This window comes from Trichogramma pretiosum, unplaced genomic scaffold (assembly GCF_000599845.2).
Source record: "Trichogramma pretiosum strain Unisexual culture from Peru unplaced genomic scaffold, Tpre_2.0 scaffold57, whole genome shotgun sequence".
Taxonomy (NCBI): domain Eukaryota; kingdom Metazoa; phylum Arthropoda; class Insecta; order Hymenoptera; family Trichogrammatidae; genus Trichogramma; species Trichogramma pretiosum.
Window position 1 is genome coordinate 422,408 of NW_019641637.1, and position 20,683 is coordinate 443,090.

Below are 20,683 nucleotides of genomic sequence, written 5' to 3' on the forward strand. Positions count from 1 at the left end.
GATTCGATTATCTTTATAATGCGCTTAATTCAAATTGTCGCTAAACAAAAGAAAGGCTGAAAAACCGGAGCAACGCACTTTTATTCCTCTCGATCCAAAATGTTAAATTGCTGATCCTTTATATACATCCCACCGACAGCGGCAGTAGCAGCTACAGAGAACAAGCAATTAAACCTTCCATTTCGACGATCGATGGACGTTGATTTTTGACCTCGTTAGCAGTTCGCTCCTTTTCATGGATCTACTCTGGTACAGAGAGACAAATCATCGGTCCTTTTGTTCGTAAAATGTTAAATACATACGTTAAACGTTTATCAAATATAAATGATGTGATGTAATGCCCATAATGATCGCTCTTGCGATTACGTACTTTCAGTTTGTTTGCGTTCGAGGCAGATAAAGACGCAAGCGAGCGTGTCGCGCTATTTTCTGCATTAAAAGCCGGGGAATATCTTTTCGACTTGAGTACGATCTTGTGTATGTTTTATCGAAAGCAGACTTTTTTTTGAGCAAATCAATTTTTATGGCCTATTTATCAGAAACCTTGACACACATAAAACACGAGAAGCCCCCCCAAGCGATGGTGAAAGCGACGTCCAAGCATTAGCAAAATTCGATCCCCGACTCTAGTAACACGGAAAACGTCATTAAGTAATTGGTCGAGAGACAGAGAGAGAGAGAGAGAAAGAGACGTAGAAAACGGGAAAGAAAACGGCAGCCGGCGCGTACACATGTCGTCAACATACGCGCGAACCTTGAATCTAACGGGCTGCGTCGTCGCTCGCAATCGCGCGAAATACAAGCGCGTCCGTACGGCGGCTGCGCCGAGCTTGCAGGCGGCGGCGGCGAGCTGCTGTGGAGGAATAGGTGTATGCGCGGCTGGCTCGTGGCGCGTTCATTCCGCATGCGCCTGTCCGTCCGAATATTCTCTGCGTGTTCATCGGAGCCGGAGGGCGGCTTACAAGCATATACTTGTGGGTGGTTGAGCATGCTCCTCTTAGTTCTGCTCGAACCCCCGAGTCGATCGCATATTATACCGTCGTCGTGTTACGTCGCTCGCCTCGGCTGTCTTTGCGCGTTCGCCTGCTTGCGATCATAACACGCATGTGCTTCGAGCGAGCAACAAAACTTTTATCCGCAATTTTGTTGTAAATTTTATTTTTCGTCCAACGAGCAGCAGCAACATGTATTCTCAAAGATTGTGCAACCACTGCGAGCAGTATAAACACGCCACATATCATAAACGTCAGAGCTGTTGGAACGAGAATTGTGCGGCTTACGGTGGTGGTTCGTCTTGGTCATCGGGTAAATACAACAACAATGCCCAAGGCAGCAGCAACAACACGTGGCAAATGCAGAAGCAGTTCAATCAGCAGAGCAATTACTACGACCAGTACAAGCAGCGAGACAATCGCCGTTAATCAAGTCGATTGTTCAAATTACCTTTATTTGGTTTTATTTTAAGTTTTTCATGATAATCCAAGTGCATAGATGTTTAAGTGAACAATACTTATGATAAGGAGACAACGACCTGTATCTTATAATGTAGTGATAGTAAAACTTCATCAAACTCAACGTTACAATTAGGCACTAAGGGAATGCCAAAGATCGGACACTTAGTCACACACACGCACACCAGCAAACGGTAAGTCGATTACTTGCGCATATATATTTATAGACGATGACCAATGTAGGTCAAAGAAATTACAAAATATATGTGCTATGCGCGAGCACGCACTCGGTCGCTCACACACACACACACACACACACACACACACACACACACACACGCTGCTTCTCTCACCGTGCCTCGAGTGTTTAAAAATAGGTGCATGCATGCGAGCTTTAAATTTTCAACATGAGCACGTGTGCTTGCGCGGACAGATGCTTACGAAATTGCAAGCCGATATCTCGGACCAGCACACGATCGTGTTGTGATTCAACACGGCTACATGTCAAAAAACATAGCCAATGTAGCTCAAGAAAACATCGACGCTTGTCTAGCGCGAGTGAGTAATTCATGTAAAAGTATCCCATTATTATTGTTAGGCCGACAAAGCGTGCACCAAGCGAGAAACGCGATAACGCACGCAGTTATATGAACATGCTGCCAGCCATGTATGCCGCATGCAACGTACACATAGCCTGTGAGATCAAAGTTTATCTAAATTAGAGTGAGGAAAACAAACTTAACGAGTCGATATTATTTTAAACATGCAATTTTGCGAAAAGGCCAAATGTACCGCACGAGGCATATTCCATCGAATTACACGAGACACCGGCTGATCGATTTCTGCTTTCGCGAGGAATAACTACTGCACTTTGCACGCCGGTATATCTGTATCTACGCGAGTTGCACGGAGAAAACGGAACTCCCTTTTTTTATGTGTTTGCATCGGGTGCACATAGTGAAAGAGAGGGAGAGAGAAAAAAAGAGAGGATGAAAAAAAGCGAAACAGATATATAAGATACGGTAACACAGACGACCCTTTGTGCGTGTATGGATGTGTGCTTTCAGTTCATTGAAGGGTGGGATTATTACTTGATTGCGGCACGCGTCAACCGAGCACTGAGGCTTTTTTTCGATTTTATGCATGGCTGAAACACTTCATTCATCCCTCGCGATGCACTTGTGTATAGGCAGAAAAAAAATTCTCCGCACATTCTATAAAGCCTTATGCGATTCAGATTGTTTAATTAACGAAAATTCGTAAAGATTATTATACGTTTATTTTGAATTACACGCTACAGTATTCTGGCCGTCAATAAAAATTAAAACGTTTAATTTCATATTGCCAATGAAAAGATAATTAATTGAATCGCATTGATTGATGAAATTAATGAGTTATTTTTTCACCGAGGAAACAATAAATAATCATTTCTAGACAATAAAATCTTTTGTTTTAAAATATGATATTTGCCGAGTGCGATGAGATATCTTATCAATTTTCTGTTTACCCAGCGCGTGCACCAAGATGATCCAGTTTGTTCATGTTCGCTTGAGATTACGATGAATTTTTAATTTTTAAGCAAAGTAAAAATCGCAAATATGTATAATTTTGTTCGCTCAATTGACTGGCAAGCGATCGTGAGCTCGAATTCTTGAATCGGAAAAAAGCTCGCTCCTGATTTGGTATTGAAAGAAAAAAGAATTTTTTTTCGTCCCACAATCGTTCATAATAGCAGCTGTGCGAGAAAAAACGAGCGGCGATATACACGTATATAAAAGAGCAGGAAAAAAAGTCGATCCTCGCTTACGAAAGTTGTGCATATATATGAAAAAGAGGCAATGTTATAGTTGACGTCGGCGGCGGCGACGGTAGCCGAGCGACGGTAGTCGTTAGTTTCAAGGAGTAGCAGCATTTAAGTCAAAGGTCGTCGTGCCGGATTCCATCCTCTTTGCTCTCGACCTCGATGAGAATCCGTCTACAGAAAGAGGGGGAGAGAGAGGAAAAGCGAAAAAAGCTCGGACAGAGAAACCCTCTTGACCTGCGATGTCTCGGCTGTCGAGTATACACGCGTAGGTATATGCGAGCGAGTACGCCGTGTATATGCGCGTATTATTTGCGCGTAACGCACACATGCGGACGACAACGGTAAACATTAAATCATCGAGCATTTCAGGAGGATTAGTCTAGCATTGTTCCTCGGGTCACTTTAATTATGACGCTCCATGAACGTCTTTGCTTGTAACTTGCCCAAGAGACGAAGGAGTTTGAACACGCGTAAATCTCGCCCGCGCCGTAGACCCATAGATACTCACCTCTTACTTAATACCGGCGCAAGAGGGACTCGATTTTACGAGGTTAATTTCGCTTTCAGAGTTATGTATCAATTGACCCGTAGTTGGTAGCTGCGCAGCTCCCGTCCGAGTTATGTTGCCTTTACTCTCGATTGCCAAAGTGGATGATTGAATTTTCGCCCTCCCCCTCCCTCGCCATCCCTGAAAGTATTAGGCGCACGGGCAGCTCTCTCGAAGCCATAAATTTTGCCCATTTGTGAGAAACGATTTTTCAGCCATCTTCGTTCTTTTTGCCGAACGCAACGCTGAAAAACATTTAATTCATTTGGCCGAATGAACAACGATTTCGCAGCTATCGCGCGCACGCACGCACCGAAAAATACGCAACCCCTCCGCATATGGATATAAACAGGCGCGCATCCCTCGGTCAAGTTGATATATTCGGCCCCTTCGACCGGTCGATACCTACGCGAATGCACGCGGAGAAAAGTATATACTGCTACTAGGGGTGCCACCGCTGCCTACTATAACTACGCCGCCGTGTCGAGCCTCTCCGTTTATGCATGCAGACTTGGTGTAACTTTACGTGGAGCAAGCGCGAGAGTAAGAGAGGGAGGATTAACTGGGCCATGGCAAAGTTTCCCTACTGCAATGCTCAAGGGGATGCTACGACGCCACCGCTGCTACGGCCCGGTGGGGGGAGGCTGTATTTACTAGAATATTGTCTGTGTGCAAGTGTAGAACTAGACATTGGCGCTGATGCCGCCGTTGCTGATGCTTTTTTGCTCGCCCAAAGGTAACAGATGTTGCACCGATAGTTATCATTTTTCGAGCTTTCGATAAAGCGCCTACAGGCGAGTACAATAGATAAAATCAATAGCAACTCGATATTGCGATTGAAAAATGCTCAGCGACCGAAAGTTTGGTCATGCAAGCGCCGCTACCGAAACGATAAAAATGAAAAAAGAAGGGAAAAATGAAATATTTTCAAAGGTCCGCAGCGATATTAAATTATCCTTGAAACGAGGTAGCCAAGATCTTGACCGCCCCTACCTAGGGGCAGCGTCTAAGTACATCAGCCGCCAGAGAGTTGAAGCATCTTCAGTGCATACCACTACGAGTTCGTCAATGGACACCTGCGCGAGTATTTCTACAGTAACGCACATACACTCCGACGCACTCGACTACTCTCCGCAGAAACGTTAACAGGATAATTACATCGACATCGGAGTTTGATGGGTAGAGGCTCCTTTGTGGTACGCGATACTCGCGCGCATATAATACATCAAAGAATACAACACTTGAAGTTCAACCAAGTGAAATTCAATCTTGTATTAGGTGTGTATATGTAAATTTGCGCATCAGAGAGCATCGAAGCTAGGCAAAGGAAAAAAACTCTGTACATCCATAGCGTTATCTTTCGATTTCCATCCATTTTTGCTCGGAGCTGTTGCGCCAGAGCGTCGACTTTCGTGTACGCGGGGAATGGAAAAAGCTCGGACTCGTATACTGACATTGGCAGATGCAGGAAATGAAGAAACTCCAGCGGAGCAGCGAAATATAAGGCTGTTACTCCAGGAAAACCATGCTGATAACGAGACTCTCTCTCTCCTCTCTCGCTCTGTGCTCGTCGCGTTCACGACGATGATGAAAGATCCTCTCGAGCGTTTGTATTAATTTCCTTCGATGTCTTTCTCCCGTCCTAATAATATATCGTTTGATGTCGGGCTCGCATATATGCCGTATATATATAAGCTTTCGAGAGAGTCATCGAGATTACGATTTTGATACAGCCTTATTACAACGGTTACGACGCATATATATATACCTATGACACTCGAAGAATAGAACAAAAAAAAGTACACACGCACAATGGATTCTGCGAGAGAGAAAGAAAGGAGACAACGAAAAAGCTTTGCGCATAAGCTAATCTTCATCTCAATAATAAAAGTTTTGCGTATACATGCGCAGTCATAAAAGCCGCTCGGTAATGTATGCGCACGTATTCAAGAAAAACGCAGATAAAAGATATCTGCCTCGGAGAGCACAAGCTGCGGCATTTGGGCTAGAGCAGAAAAATCGTACGTTTCTTCAAATAGGCATTCGCATATACGCGCGCGCTCGCGTTCGCTACTGTTTTAGCTCGGATGCACCGAGGCCATTAGAACTGCTGCTGCTGCTGTAGTCGCTACCGCTGTCGAAGCAACGGAAAAAATCAGCGATGTAGGGAAAAAATGGTAGTTCTTCTTCGTTTTTTTTTAGCTCGCGACGACGTATACGTGGCATTCTAGCGAGATTTAATTTTTCCCTCTTTGGGGGATCCTGTATACATTGAATATATCGCGCCAATGCAGTGCCGGCGCAGGCCTCGAGAGCCGCGCACCAGAGAATATTTTAACGATGACGAAGGGAAAGCCAAGACGATGGAGAATAAAGTTAATCGCATTAGAGAACAAAAAAAGTCGAGACCTGCGTCGAGGGCAATGAAGGCTGAGCTTAGATTATCCCTTTATACGACGAGATTCAGCCTGCGGTTTTTCCAAGTTTATCGCTCGGAAAAAGGAAGGCCGGCAGCGGAATATGCTGATATTGGCTTTTTATGTAACAGTGACGTTAATACTTTGCACCCTGTCTCGTAAACATCGCGTTGATTCATCGTACTTTCGGCGATAGCCGCGCAATAATCTCGCGCGCAAAACCAGTCCAATCGAGTTTTTTTTCTTTTTTTTTCTCTCGGATAAAAGAAGCGAATTTTTCGCGCTTATCAGTTTCTCGCCCAAAGCGAGATGAATAAAAAAAAATGAGTCCATCGCGCGCGTGTGTGAAAAAATTCACGTACACAGTAGACTGTGGCGAGTTTCTCGGTGGGCGCCTGCGCGGGCACTGCTCGTGATTTATATTGGTGACTGACGAATATACAACTGAGCGCTCGTGTACACGCAAATGCTCGTGCACACACATACACGCACCTTTATACCCGCTTCCGGGGGTTAGAGTAAAGTTGACGAAAAATTCGACGATTTTTATTTCATCCCGGCGCGTAGGAGAGGGTCAAAAATATATACGGGTCAATATGGCTGCTGAAACTCTTGACACATTTGACTTTTCTATTACGAATGTATATATTCCGTGTGCATAATGACGCTAATGAATTCACGACATTTGAGATGGATGTGACAAATTTTTGCGCACTCGTAATAGAATTGTTCGTCGCTCGGGCTTTATTCTTGTTCGTTACGGCAGTATATGCTCGGCATAAAAGCGCGTAAAAAGGAAGCCAGCGTGACGTGCGGCGCACAAAGAGGTACAATTAATCAGCGATGAATCGATTTCACTCTCGGAAGGAGTTGGAAATCCTTATCTCGATGAATACATTAACCGAGGCGTGAGCGTGACGGGCTAATAGCTCAAGACCCGGCCAGAGCCACACATACACACTATAAGCCTCTAAGGCAAGTTTGCAGCTCGATACGATCTCTGGGAGCTGCTGAATCCTGTATCCTAGGGCTGCCACAGAATTGAGTCGCCAGACGACTATACACATACATGTGCACTCTAATTGCTAATGCACCAGTTACCGCATCTTGAGTAGTATCTTGAGGTTTGCTTTGCAGCTTGTATACATCTAATGAGTCGCTTGTGGCTGTGCGTAAACTCGTATCAACCCGCATATGGCTGATTCTCTGCTAAAATCGAGTACCGGACGAAAAAAGTTTTTGGTTAGTGTAGGAGACATCTTGTCTATCGTATCGGCAATGTCTTTGAATTTTATTAGAATTTTGGCTTCCTTTCGAGTCTCCTTTTCTAAGGTTTGGGTGCTCTTCAGACCTTTGACCTCAAAAAGATGCTTGTTTTGGATATTTTACTTGTGTGGGTGATTGTGAAATAGAATCAAAATAGGACAAGTCTTATTTAATCAGAAATGTATACCTCATGATCTTTTTGAATGTATTGATTATCGCTCGATTTTACTTTACTATTAAATATTGAGAAAATATTCATTATTTTATTTATTACGATCCTTAATCTCATCGTTAGGCAAAAAGATTTTGAAAAATCTCTCCGAGCGTCATAGTGAGCAGTTGAGCAAGAATTCCTCACAAATTTTTGCGGTAGAATGAATAATTCGACGATGCTTTATATTAGTATCAATTTCATACATAAAATTATGAAATATCACATTTTGAAAGGAAGCTTTTTGCGAATATATTAACAGTGATTTGAAATGTTGCACGTATGTTTCTTAAATCTAACTAGTTGTAAAAGTAGTTATGCCAAAACTTATAATTGATCAAGTTGATGAAAATCCAACTTCGAATCTGTGAAGATTTATGAGGATGTATTTATCAAATTTTACAAAAAATGTCAATGCACTATCAAAGAGTGCATACTTAATTTATACCCCATTTTTTGGTTGCGCCACCGTTGACGCGACACAGCCCCATGTACTCGCGTACAAGGTTTTTAACCTCAAAATAACATAATGCAGTAAAAATGTTTGACCTCGTCATTGTCGTTATCACGGCGAATTGAATGACATGAAATTTTATCGTACACTCGAGCAAGCGGTTACATCGATAATGATCACCTGTGTTTACACACATATTATCACCGGTAAGTGCGCGCAAATAATTACTGCACCGTTGCTTTGCATTGGCGCGTGAGCGCGTGCGAATGATGAATCGCGTGCAGCCGTTATAGCGCGTACGTTTTTGCCTGCGTAAAAGCTCACAGGCTTTCACATGTTGATAATTACATTGGATCGCGCAGAAAGAGAGATGCGAAACATCGCGCGTATATTTCGAATACAAATGAGCTTTATTTTAAAATCATTTCATTTTCGAGGCGAAGCTCCGGCCATTATATATTATTGTAATTGTGATTACTCGACAAAATTGCCCTACGCGTACACGCTTGTGGTCAAAGTGAGATTCTGGCTGTGCTTTGTGCACCCTGCGCAAATCGATAAATTATACACTCGCACGTATGTACTACTTGAAGGCTAGGTAGAATTAAAACATCAGGTCACTGATAATCTTCATTTTCAAATATTTATAATAAAAGGGTATATTAGTTGAGCTTGTTTATTCGAGTAGATGCGCATAGCATCAAGTGCCTCGAAGTGCTATACGCTTCACTGGGATTATCGCATGCGAGAAACATATTGCATATTCGCACAGACGAAACTTTGGAATTTCAGTTATCTCGACTGGCTTTTGATGCAATATAGAGAATAGACGAGTGTCCTGCTCGTATTATTGCCAAGTAAAATAAGCCACAAGCTTGAATTATCATTGAATTGAGCTATTTTACATCTCGGTCGACGTAAAAATCATTTATAAATTAGCTTGGAATTAAACCGCATTGCGGACGATTCCAAAGTAGTATGAAAGAAAGTTGAAAGAAAAAAAAAGAAGAGGAAGGAATGCGCAAAAAGAAAAAAAGGAAAAAAACGACTTATATAGCCGTTCTATTTCTCTCTCTTTTCCTCTCAGTGGGGTCAGAAAAAAGAAATGATTTCCCTTAAGGCTAGTCGACTTTGAATTCATTATTTGTAAATAGTTAAACGGACCGCGCTGTGCCGCACGCGTGGATGCCACGGAATAAATTAGTCGACTGTTTAGCAAGGCAGCTGCAATGAGAGGAGAGAGAGAGAAAGTGGAAAGGTTTACTTGACTTTTCCCGAGAGTAATAAGGTCTACTTGTATAGACCAGCTATAAGCAGTTTTAATGAAGTTGCAGGGCGAATATTGTATGTTCTCAAGTATATACATAGCGAGAGACTCGCGCAACGAGAATATTAGCAGATACTATAGCTACAAACTTTTCGAATTTCAATGTCCTGTAATAAATTAAGGCGAAATGAAACCGACATTTACGAATCTCATTCAGCACGACCAATAATTATCCCCACGTTTTTTCTGGAAAAAGTTTTCAGTTCTTCTTTTTTTTGGAAAAATTTTCAAACAAACATTTATTCAACATTAAAATATTTTCTATCCAAATAGATTTTTTGAATTAATGAAAGTTGTATGAATGGAGGGAAAGAGGTTCTTTTTCATGGTATATTTTATAGCGGACGCAGACTATGCCAACAGTTATAAAAAAAATATCGAGGAAAAAACAATTACCTATTAATCAAAGCTACAAACCATTCAAATCGCAGCCATGCAGATTTAAAGTTAGCATCAGCGTACACGCGTATAGTAGTGCCAGAAAACAATGGCTTAACTCGCGCATTGTATCGCATCAACGCGATAAACGAAAATTTAAAGAAAAAGTGAAAACTGTCGCGCCTGAAATGGCTTTTTTAGTCCTTCCTCTGTCTGCTACCATGCAGAGGTGGGTAAATGTACGCACACACACACACTACATAGCTTTTAACTATTTTTTCTATTTACCGTATAAGTTTTTCAACGCCCTGCCATGGCGTTTTGAGCAGTACACTTCTACGATTTCGTCGTCGTTTTTTGTCGGTGTACAGCCCGGAAAGTCGGCTTATATGCACGAGTCAAAAACGTTTGATAAATGCTTTTGTGTGTATGTGCTAACGTAAGCTTGCAGCACGTAGAAAGTAAAAAAAAACGTACAGCGTGAAATTCCATTTGGAATTAGGTTACCTATAGTCGAGAGTTTTTGAGCATCTCCAGTTTCGATCCAGTCAACCGAATAGGCAAAAGGACTGGCTGTAAAAGCTACCCGGGACAAGTGAAATGTTCCTATACATTCTTCGATGATTTCGCTGATCAAAGGATGTGGTGGCTTGGGATGCTTTTTTGCTGGCGTAGTCGTTCTTTCTACCTTTTTTTCTCCCTACCTCTCTCGTCAATATAAACGGAAAAGTCGAGTAATAGAGGAAAACTCGATGGCGCGATGTTAATACACTGTAATGGAAGAGCGGCGAGGCTTGGCCTCTTTAATTCGACAAGCTTCGTTTGGCCCTCGCGCGCTGGGCACGTATGCAAATTATTCATCAACGGTTCAAATTACTCGTGTTGTTGTATTATCACCCGTTCGTGAAGTTTTTTTTTCGATGGAAATTCCGGTCAACGTTTTTTCATTTTATATAAATGAGATTTGTTTCCTCGCCACGTCGAGTTATTTTCTTGCTGGGAAAAGATTAACTGTTGTCTTTTTTTGTTGAGAAAAAAATTTTCGCATTAAGATACAGCCGTTAAAATGTTCAGTCAAGCCCGCTGAAAAATTTCAAGTCCGGATTTTTGTTCAAATTGCAGCAAGTGTACAAATGTGCCAGACACACAAATTATATGGCTCGTAAAATGAATATTTTCACGAATTCATCCGGAAAAAGGGTTGAAACTTTGGGTTATTTTAAATTTTTTTACCACGTGCTGTGTTGATATCTCAAAGTCGCTTTTGAAAAGTGAACTCTATAAATCATTCTCATTGCCAGTGAGTGCAGTTCCTCTTTGAAAAAGTCCCATACATCGCCAAGTGTATATGTGCCATGTTATATATATGCGTATATATATGGGTAAGGCTCAGAATTTTTTAAATAAACCTGCGCTCGTATGTCACCGATCTTGACGCGCTTTTGGTATGTTATAGTACATGGTAAAAAAGACCCAAAACCAAAATTTTAGACCCCCTCCCCCCTCCTACCCCCCACTTCCGGTATAAACGTCCATTTTCTATCTATATTTTTTCTGAAGGCCTGAAGCAATTAAAAAATCTGAAAAAATTCACAAAAATACTTTTCAACAATCCAAACAACCTTGAATTTTTTCAGATTTTTTGAGTGCTTCAGGCCTTCAGAAAAAATTATTGAAAATTTTGAAAATTCATATACGGCGCTACGATGCAATACAAAGCCCGATCTTTTTTTCCACTTATTTTTGACATCAAAATACATAACCTCAAATTTTTTCAGATTTTTTCAGACAGAGCGCTGGCGGTTTTTAGCCGAAAAACGCCCTTTTTTTACGAAAATAATTTTTTTAGGGCGATATGAAGCTTTAAAAAATCTGGAAAAATTTTTTTCTTGTTTTTCAGGTCAAAATACATAACCTTGAATTTTTTCAAATTTTTTAATTGAAGGCGATAGCATCTATGGCTAAAAAACGCTATTTTTATGAAAAACGGTTCCTGGAACCCAGAGGTTCCGGTAAAAAAATTTGAAAAAATTTTTTTCGAATTCCTTGTCAAATTTTAATAAATTTTGACCGTCGCAAAATTTCGATTGGAGCTTCCTAGCTCATTCTAGAGCATAACAAAGATTCGAGCGAAATTCTGAAGACGTTCATCACAATTACATTATTTTTCAAATTTCTTCAGAATTTCGCTCGAATCTTTGTTATGCTCTAGAATGAGCTAGGAAGCTCCAATCGAAATTTTGCGACGGTCAAAATTTATTAAAATTTGACAAGGAATTCGAAAAAAATTTTTTCAAATTTTTTTACCGGAACCTCTGGGTTCCAGGAACCGTTTTTCATAAAAATAGCGTTTTTTAGCCATAGATGCTATCGCCTTCAATTAAAAAATTTGAAAAAATTCAAGGTTATGTATTTTGACCTGAAAAACAAGAAAAAAATTTTTCCAGATTTTTTAAAGCTTCATATCGCCCTAAAAAAATTATTTTCGTAAAAAAAGGGCGTTTTTCGGCTAAAAACCGCCAGCGCTCTGTCTGAAAAAATCTGAAAAAATTTGAGGTTATGTATTTTGATGTCAAAAATAAGTGGAAAAAAAGATCGGGCTTTGTATTGCATCGTAGCGCCGTATATGAATTTTCAAAATTTTCAATAATTTTTTCTGAAGGCCTGAAGCACTCAAAAAATCTGAAAAAATTCAAGGTTGTTTGGATTGTTGAAAAGTATTTTTGTGAATTTTTTCAGATTTTTTAATTGCTTCAGGCCTTCAGAAAAAATATAGATAGAAAATGGACGTTTATACCGGAAGTGGGGGGTAGGAGGGGGGAGGGGGTCTAAAATTTTGGTTTTGGGTCTTTTTTACCATGTACTATAACATACCAAAAGCGCGTCAAGATCGGTGACATACGAGCGCAGGTTTATTTAAAAAATTCTGAGCCTTACCCATATATATCGCTTGCGTGTTCATTCTTCCTCGGGGTGAAACTTTTTCCACGCGCGCTTCCGGCGACGAGGCAACGTGTCTTTGTCTTTGAATCGCAACCCCTTGGCTCAACGTTCCCTTTTTTTGTGCTTTAGGAAGAAGAAGAGCCCGCGCAGCCCACGGCTATGTGCCCAGCTTCAACAGAAGCATGAAAATTACTCTGTCCGAGTACTTTTGCCTAAGCTAAAAATCGCAGGAGGAAGGGAGAGAAAAACTAGCCTCCGTTAAATTGGTTTCTGCGAGCGCAGCTCCGACTTTCCTTCCGAGGAATGTATAAACTGTGCAAAAAAAAGGATACCGCAATACTTTTTGACCTCTCCACCGGCGCGCGCGCGTGCAAGAAACCGTTAGCCGGCCGACTCGACGTTTTAACAGATCATTTTTTGCCGCAGATTTTCTTTTCTAACGCATTATGTAACTATCAGGTAGATCATGTCTAACTGGCATTAGTTGAAATTCATTGTAAATCTTGGCGTATATCTGCACGTAATAAGAAGCGAGTCGGGAAAAAATTCAAGTGAGCTTGTAGCGCAGTAGCTTTGGAGTCGAAAAAAGTTGGGGAAAAATGCGCGGGCGGATCGTTTCAAGTAATTACCAAAGACCATTGTTTTTACGCTACTCCAGCTCGCTAAGTGCATTTCCCTTTCTCCATTACATGCGCATAGGTATAAAGTCACTCGTGTTTGCCAATTAAGCTTTTTCTCCGACTCTTGGAATAAAATTCGAAATTGGACGTTACACGACGTGGCACAAAAAAGCCAAGTCAAATAAAGCTTGTATTGAATTATAAGTCGTCGGCAGCGAGTGAGCTTTTAACGCTGCGATTCGCTTTGACGAGGGAAAAAAATCAAATATCGTTTTACACCGGTTTGTATCTAGGCTTAAACCGAGTAAAGCAGAATTACGAAGTGAAAATGTAATTTTTGAGACACGACTTGAACATAAAATTCAACGCGAGTGTAAACAAAAATTCACTGCACTTGTGGGGGTTGTAAGGAAAGGGAGAAGCAAGAAAGAAAGAGTGGAAAATAAGAAGAGGACGAAATCGAGACGGCTTCTTCGTTACACTTCATTTATATATAAGCCGGTAGCATAACATTTCACGGAGGTTGGAAGGAAATCCAGCCCCAACTTACCGTGCAAGCCGTATAAAAGCCACTGCGCTCATTCGCGCACATCCCGAATTTCGAAATAAGCGAGCGGAAAGGCGTAGGTTGCTGATCGATAAAGTCACTACTCGGGTAATAAAGGCAATGCGTGCGTAAGACAAATAACGCGAGACGTCTGGGCGTCGTCGTCATCTTTGCTCGTAAAACTATATATACACGATTTTACTCGTAAAAAGCTCGCTGCTACGTCTTGATGGATTTTCCCCGGTGCACACACGCACGTGGTAATGGCGGGGAGAGAGAGAGAAGTAGAGAAATTTACGAGTTTGGCTCCGGAGCGGATCTTATAGACGCGAGTGTCCACTATATACGTGATGAAGAGACTCGATGCGCCGCCGGTATAATATAAGGCTTCAGTTTGATTTAAGAGGTGAAATGTGCATTACCACCCCATATACGTTACGGCGCGCCGGCAGGATGATCACACATTGTCCGCTTCGTTTTCACCTTTGATGGTGATTACACAGCAGGGGCAGCTTTGATGAATGGATAATTGTCGATTCGTAAATGCAAAACTTCAAACCAGAAAAGTTTTAGCTCGTATTTGCCCCTCTCGAAGCGTGCATGTGTGTATGTGTGTATGTACGTGTGTAGGGCGCTCACGAACCAAATCCCATACACGTAAATGTTGGATAATAAAAAGTTCGCAAGCTGCAGATCGCGGGAATTCAAAATCAACATCGAATTGATAGCGCAGCCCAGCGTCGCAGCCCTGGTCGAGTATCATCATCGCTTTGATACGTGCGAGGAATACGAAACTACCCTCCGAGTACGCGCCTCGTCCCTCTGCTGCGCCCTGAAATATATATCTCTCGCTCTCATTTACTTTTTATTTCTCTTTTGTATTGTGAATATTTTTAAACCTGGAAAATCGGATCTGTATATTTATTATGCAACAGGTGACAAAGTCCATATAAATGAAATGTACAATGGTGAGCTTTTGAAAATATTTTTTGGTCGTTACGCGCAGGCATAGAAAAAACTGAGAGGGATATTTCCGTCGACTATATGGCTACCGTATTGGTGGTGGCTACTTCGTCATGTTCTTAACGACTCGCACGTACTCTCTCGACTGTACTAACTTGCTCTGACTGCCAACGGTTGAGCTTAAAGAGACACGGGGGTAGAGTTCGGCGAATTTTTTTTGTTCCTCTCGCAAAATCGGCTCTTGCTAATTTGGATCGGTGATGCTTGAAACTTCAGAATCTAGGGCCCGAGTTGATATACATGTATATCAAGCTAGTTAGTATGCAGGCCTGAAAAGCTCTTGCGGACTTTCAGCAGGGCTTAATACCCACACCAGGACCAGAGGGGCGGGGGGAGTTGGTGCAGGGCGAATCCGAGCCAGTTTTAACGAGTAAACAAACGGACTCTTGGAATATGAGTATGCGAAATGGTAATTGATTGCTCGAGAGAGGGAGTAAAAGAGGAAGATACGTAGAACGAGAGATTTATTTTTATTTATTTTTTTGCCCTTATATCCATCGTACGGCTTCACGCGGACAACTTAGAAATGTTTTTAGCTTATTCGCCTCGTACATCAAGAATTTCTCGATGCCGCTTTGTTTCTGTACTTTTCTTCTCTCTGATTTTTTTTTCTTTTACTTTTTCCTATTTTTCAGAGGCTTTTGTTAATTTTCTTTTGTCAGTTTTCGAGCTGGTAAAAATTTTCTCGTAGTTGCACGCGTGAGCAAAACTTTTTGTCGCCCTGAAGTGCATCGAGCAGCAAAGGCAAAAAAAAGAATATTTTTTTCTTTCATAAACGAAAAGTGATAAAGTTTTTGCCGCTGCTAATATTTAGTTTATTATAATGCATTTGGAGGCGAGGTGAGTTTTTCCGACTGTTTGGAGCTCTCTTACTGCCAGTACGGCCGTAAAGTATCTTCGTCTGAGCTTTATCAATCTCGTACGTATATATATATAGACAGCAGTAGCAGCTGAGTATAAGTTCATTATTAAAGTTTGCGGTAAAGTGAGAGAATTGATTTTTCTTCTTCGCGCACATTTCTTACGAAACTTTTCTCTCTCTCCCTCTCGAGCTGAACCTTTTCTCTCACACCCTGGTCGCGTATATATTACAAATTTTTTTCCTCATGAATTATGTTCTCTATCTCACTCTGAGCTTAGCAGGGGGTAAAATTTAATTAATCGAAAAAAGTAAAGCTGAACGGCAATCTTGTATCTGTGCTCGGGCTGATAGCAGGGAAATTACCCGAGACGTGACTCGTCGTAGCTTCATTTCCGATTAATTATTCCTTTCTACGTGTATTTCAAAATTGCTTTCCACGTGTAAGCTGGTATTTTTTGATTTCACAGAGCATATATTGCAACTGGAGTTTAATAAATGGAATATTACATACGTTGAATAGTTAAATATTTGCTAGGTAGAATATTGAGATCTCAGTAGTTTGAAATGTATAATTCATAAAGGCAGGCTTTAAGACAAATACAATTCATTATGATTTCCTTTTTATCTGCCTCGGCAAGTTGATATAAAGTCAGTGTTAAATCTCGGCGCATCCGTCGTCCCGGGCATGTCGAGAAGGAGGGAAAAAATCGAAAAGCGATGCAACGAGCGTACGCGTGAAAAATAATATTTTAATCAGTGTCTCAAATGGCAGTGAGAGCCACGTGCGCACGTCACTCGCGATAAACCGAAAAGGGAAAATGAAAACACGAGCGGGCGCGCGATGAGAATTTCATATACACACACTCGCACGTCCCGACCCAAGGGAAAGCGAATTACGCTAATTTGCATGAAGAATACAGAAACGAATTACACGCTCCTACGCTTCAGCCCCGGCTCTATGCTGCACGGGCTAAAAATCGTTACGAGCTGCGGCTGCTGTTGCTATTATGTTGCTGTTTGGGACGAGAGAAGAGAGAAAGATAGAGAGAGACAACGGATGGGGAGCCGGGGCAAGAGAAAAAAAAATAAAAACACTTCGAGAGAGTATTTCTAAAGGAAGCACGTGAGCGAGTTTAAAGTAGTTGAAGTCGGGATATGACCTGACGCTTCTGGCGAATCTATGTATATCTATATAAATGCATGTGCGCCTGAGTGTGCGGCACTCGGCCGGTTTGTAGTATAGTGATTTAATGAGTTATCGAGTGAGGAGGCTTTGGAGCTTGGCCCTGCTAATCGATATGAGAATGAGCTCGCTGAAATGCTTAGCAATGAGTCAATCCGTTTTAACGAGCCGAGTGTCTGATGCATTATTTATCACCTCGCGAGCTTTTATCGAGTTTTCGAGGACAACTTCTTTTTCGACCTCGTCGGCCTCGCGCAAAAGAGAAACGCGGCAAATCCACACTTTTTTCAAGACGTAAGACGAGGGGCGTACTTGTGTAGAAAAAGTATACCTAACGAGACAAAAAAGTCATAAAGGCCCAGGCCAAGAGAAATGGCCATTTAAACGGCGTGCTAACAGCAGTTGAGCGATAAACGTCTCTTGACGGCGTTTTTCTGCTCCCTTTTTTAAAAATGTGCGTATATAGATATAAAAGCAATGTCTCCCACCATCGTTTTTGTGTATAATATGAGAAAGAGAGGCGTTATACGGCCTCGCGTATATACCACGCTCGAGTATTATCATCCAGTGCCAAGCTCGTTTTTTCGGTTGATATTTTATGAGGACTCTCTCGCGTTTTTTCTCGCTCCTACCTAATAATACCTTCTTGAAAATATCACAATAGACCTCATAATACACATGAATTCTATATACATGTATACATACACGCAGCAAGGCGAGGAAAGCTCATTTTCGCGGTGTCACTGTAAAAAAAAAAGGAGTGAGAGACAAAATTGTACTCGCTGAAGAGGCGTGTATACAATGGAAATAGATTAGAGCACAATATCTCGAGCTCTCTCGCTAGTTTTTTAATTGAACTTTTTTAAATGTACGAAATTAAATTGCGACTTTATATTAAAAATATTTATTCCAGGAAGAAGATACGGCTGGACTCGAGAAGCATGGAACGTCTTCAGTAGTTACATCGATCTTACGTTGCCGAGGTACGGCTCTTTAATACCTAACTCATTGAAAATTCCTGACTGCGCGGCAGCGGCTGCCGAGCATGGTCAACTTTTTCTCCTATATACTATGAATATAAACATGCAGCAGATAAAGTCGGGACGAGAAAAAATTGCCGTCTCGAAAGAGAGCCTTCCCCGTTGAAAGTGGCATAATTAATGTCGAGCAAGCGGAGGTAACGCAGACTTTTAAGCCAAGGAAGCTCATTGTCGATAAGTTGGCGAGTTTTCGCTGAAAAATTGATGCGATAACTTTGACCGTGGCAAAGTGCACTCCTAAATGAGTTCAAGAATCATGAGATGTTTGCATTTGCTTTGAGGAAAATACAAATATTCAGCGATTTTGCCGTAATATGCAATTTTAAAAAAGAAACATCGAATTGACGTGCTCGAGAGCAGAATTATTTTTCGTGCAGCCTGGCTATAATTTACTCGTCATTGATTTATGAATGAAAAACTTTCCATGCCATATGCGCGAACAGCATAAATCACGGCTAGCGTTGAGCTTTAATTAGATTTTTTTGCCATTAAATAATGCAACAAGATCTATTGGTACTCGAAAAATACATCAAAAGAATTTGAATTTTCCCACTAGAACATCTTCATTTTCTTCATCTACGAGATAATTCGTTCAAAAACACTAGTGGCAGGCTTTTGAAGAACAGCTATTAAAATCAAGTCTGCATACGGCACTTCTCTCGTCCCTTTTTTCTCGTAGAGTTGAAAAAAAAAACACTCAAACGAATATACACGTTTTCTCTCTTCAGCCTCTTATTCAGAACGAATTAGCACGAAAGAAGAAAACAGCCACAGGAAAAACATGCTTTATTTTTCTCTTTCTCTCCTTCCATCTCACTCACGTGTGGTTATAAAAATTCAACGACTTGGCGGTTAGCACATGCATAAATTTAAGTCCTCGCTCGAGTGTACCTAAGCATTCGGCTGTTTCATAACGGGAAAAAATGTTAAGAGAGAGCTTGTTTCCACAAGGGAAAGGGAAAGGGAGAGGGAGAGGGGAAGGGGTGAAAAACTTGAAGAGTTAGACGCGGGCGTATGGAGGACGGCAAACGACATCAAAGTGCCGTATCCGGAGCTTTTCTCCCGCTTATGTAGGTATATATACACCGAGTACAGCTGAAACTGGTTGCTGCTCCAGATATGTGCAGCAAACACGCGCAGTGGCCTTGCCACGCTTTTCCAGGGGGGTGTTGCTCCAAGTTTTTGACGTTTACTCGTCGCTATTTGTTGACTTACGAGCATAATGCAAGCGCAAACCGTGTTCGCGTATACGTTTGAAAAGTTGTTTCAACTGTGCTCTCGACGCCATTTTTCATTTTATTCTCGTTCAAATGCACAACTTGACGATGATTATTTTAAATCCAAAAAATATTTTTCGTTCACCATTCCTTGAAAAATAAAGCATAAAAATAATGATAATAAAAAAATAAAAATATTCAAAAAAGGAACGAATAAAAAGCTTGAACAGTGCACTTGAAAGTTTTCTGCAGGAACTTGAGCTTGTGTGCGAGAGTAGGATATAGCGATTTTATTATGCAGACGTTGAAGTAGCTCGACTATCTAATGGAGCAATTTTAACCTTATTATCGAAAAATACGGTAAAACTGATAAAAAAGGTTAACTTTATTTAATAATGGTCTCTTAAAAATTCAATTCATCGTCTAGGATAATGTAAAATTACATTGCATTATAAGAGTCATTACTTTTTTCCGCAGTCTTGCAAATTTAAAGAAAGGAAAAATTATTATACCCAGAGTAGTATATATTGCAGAACAATTTCAAGCTGCAGTGCGAGTTAAATTTTCGATCTGACTTTCTATGCTGACAAAAAAAAAGAAAAGGGCATGGAAGCAGCTCGAGAATATAAAAAAAGTCTGCGCAAGAAAGATAGAATGGTTACATTCACGAGCGGTAACTTCGGAAGATCGATGTCGAGGATAAAAAAGGCTGTACATGAAACAATATGTCCTATATACGTGCGCGACTGAAATCTCCGGCCGTATCTACATGTCAACGAGTGCATTTTTCAGCAACAGTCGAGAGGCAGTTGATAAAAATTATGTTAGTTGTTAAATTGCTGATGCCAAGGCTTCGCTCAGCATGAATAATGCATCGCGTGTATCGATCTTTTGGGCGCATCGATGCGAGATTTTTTATTTCAACGAGCCAAATGGAAAATAATGGAAGTCGAGTGGAAGCTTAACCGATACATTTGCCATTACGTAGTCCCGAGCTCCTATTCATTTTTTGTGCCTTCGAGAGAGAGACAGAGAGAAAAGAAAGACATTTTTTCGTTCCTTCTTGTAGCTTCTTCTTTTTTATTGCATAAGACGGAAGCAGGGTGAAAAAGAGAGTGAGAGAAAAAGAATTTTTCTCATCATCTATTTCAAAAAATATATAGGTACTCGCAGAGTCGAGAAATTCCACTCGTGATACGTCGTGAAAACGTATATTTTATGACTCCAACACCGCTGCTATACAGCCAAGGAAATACTGACATTTTGAATTAATGAATATTTCATGTATCAAACGTATATTTCTTTCGAGCTCAGGTATTTATGCCAACGACATAACGAAGGCATAATATTGCCTTCTATTTTTCTTCGCAGCCGGCCTAGTGTAAATCTTGCC

At 41.1% G+C, this 20,683-nt stretch overlaps 1 protein-coding gene across 4 annotated transcripts in view; it reads left to right on the forward strand.

Moving 5' to 3' along the window:
• The first annotated feature begins 924 nt into the window (after window positions 1-924).
• The window catches only part of LOC106650500 (chondroitin sulfate N-acetylgalactosaminyltransferase 1), a 64,826-nt gene continuing 45,067 nt past the window's right edge, over window positions 925-20,683 (forward strand). For 3 of the 4 annotated variants that reach the window (XM_023459365.1, XM_023459367.1, XM_014368532.2), the window contains exons 1-2: window positions 925-1,645; window positions 17,947-18,016. The gene's annotated coding sequence lies outside the window, so the exon portion shown is untranslated. The remainder of the gene's footprint in view (window positions 1,646-17,946; window positions 18,017-20,683) is intronic. The other variant, XM_023459366.1, reaches the window with a different exon arrangement.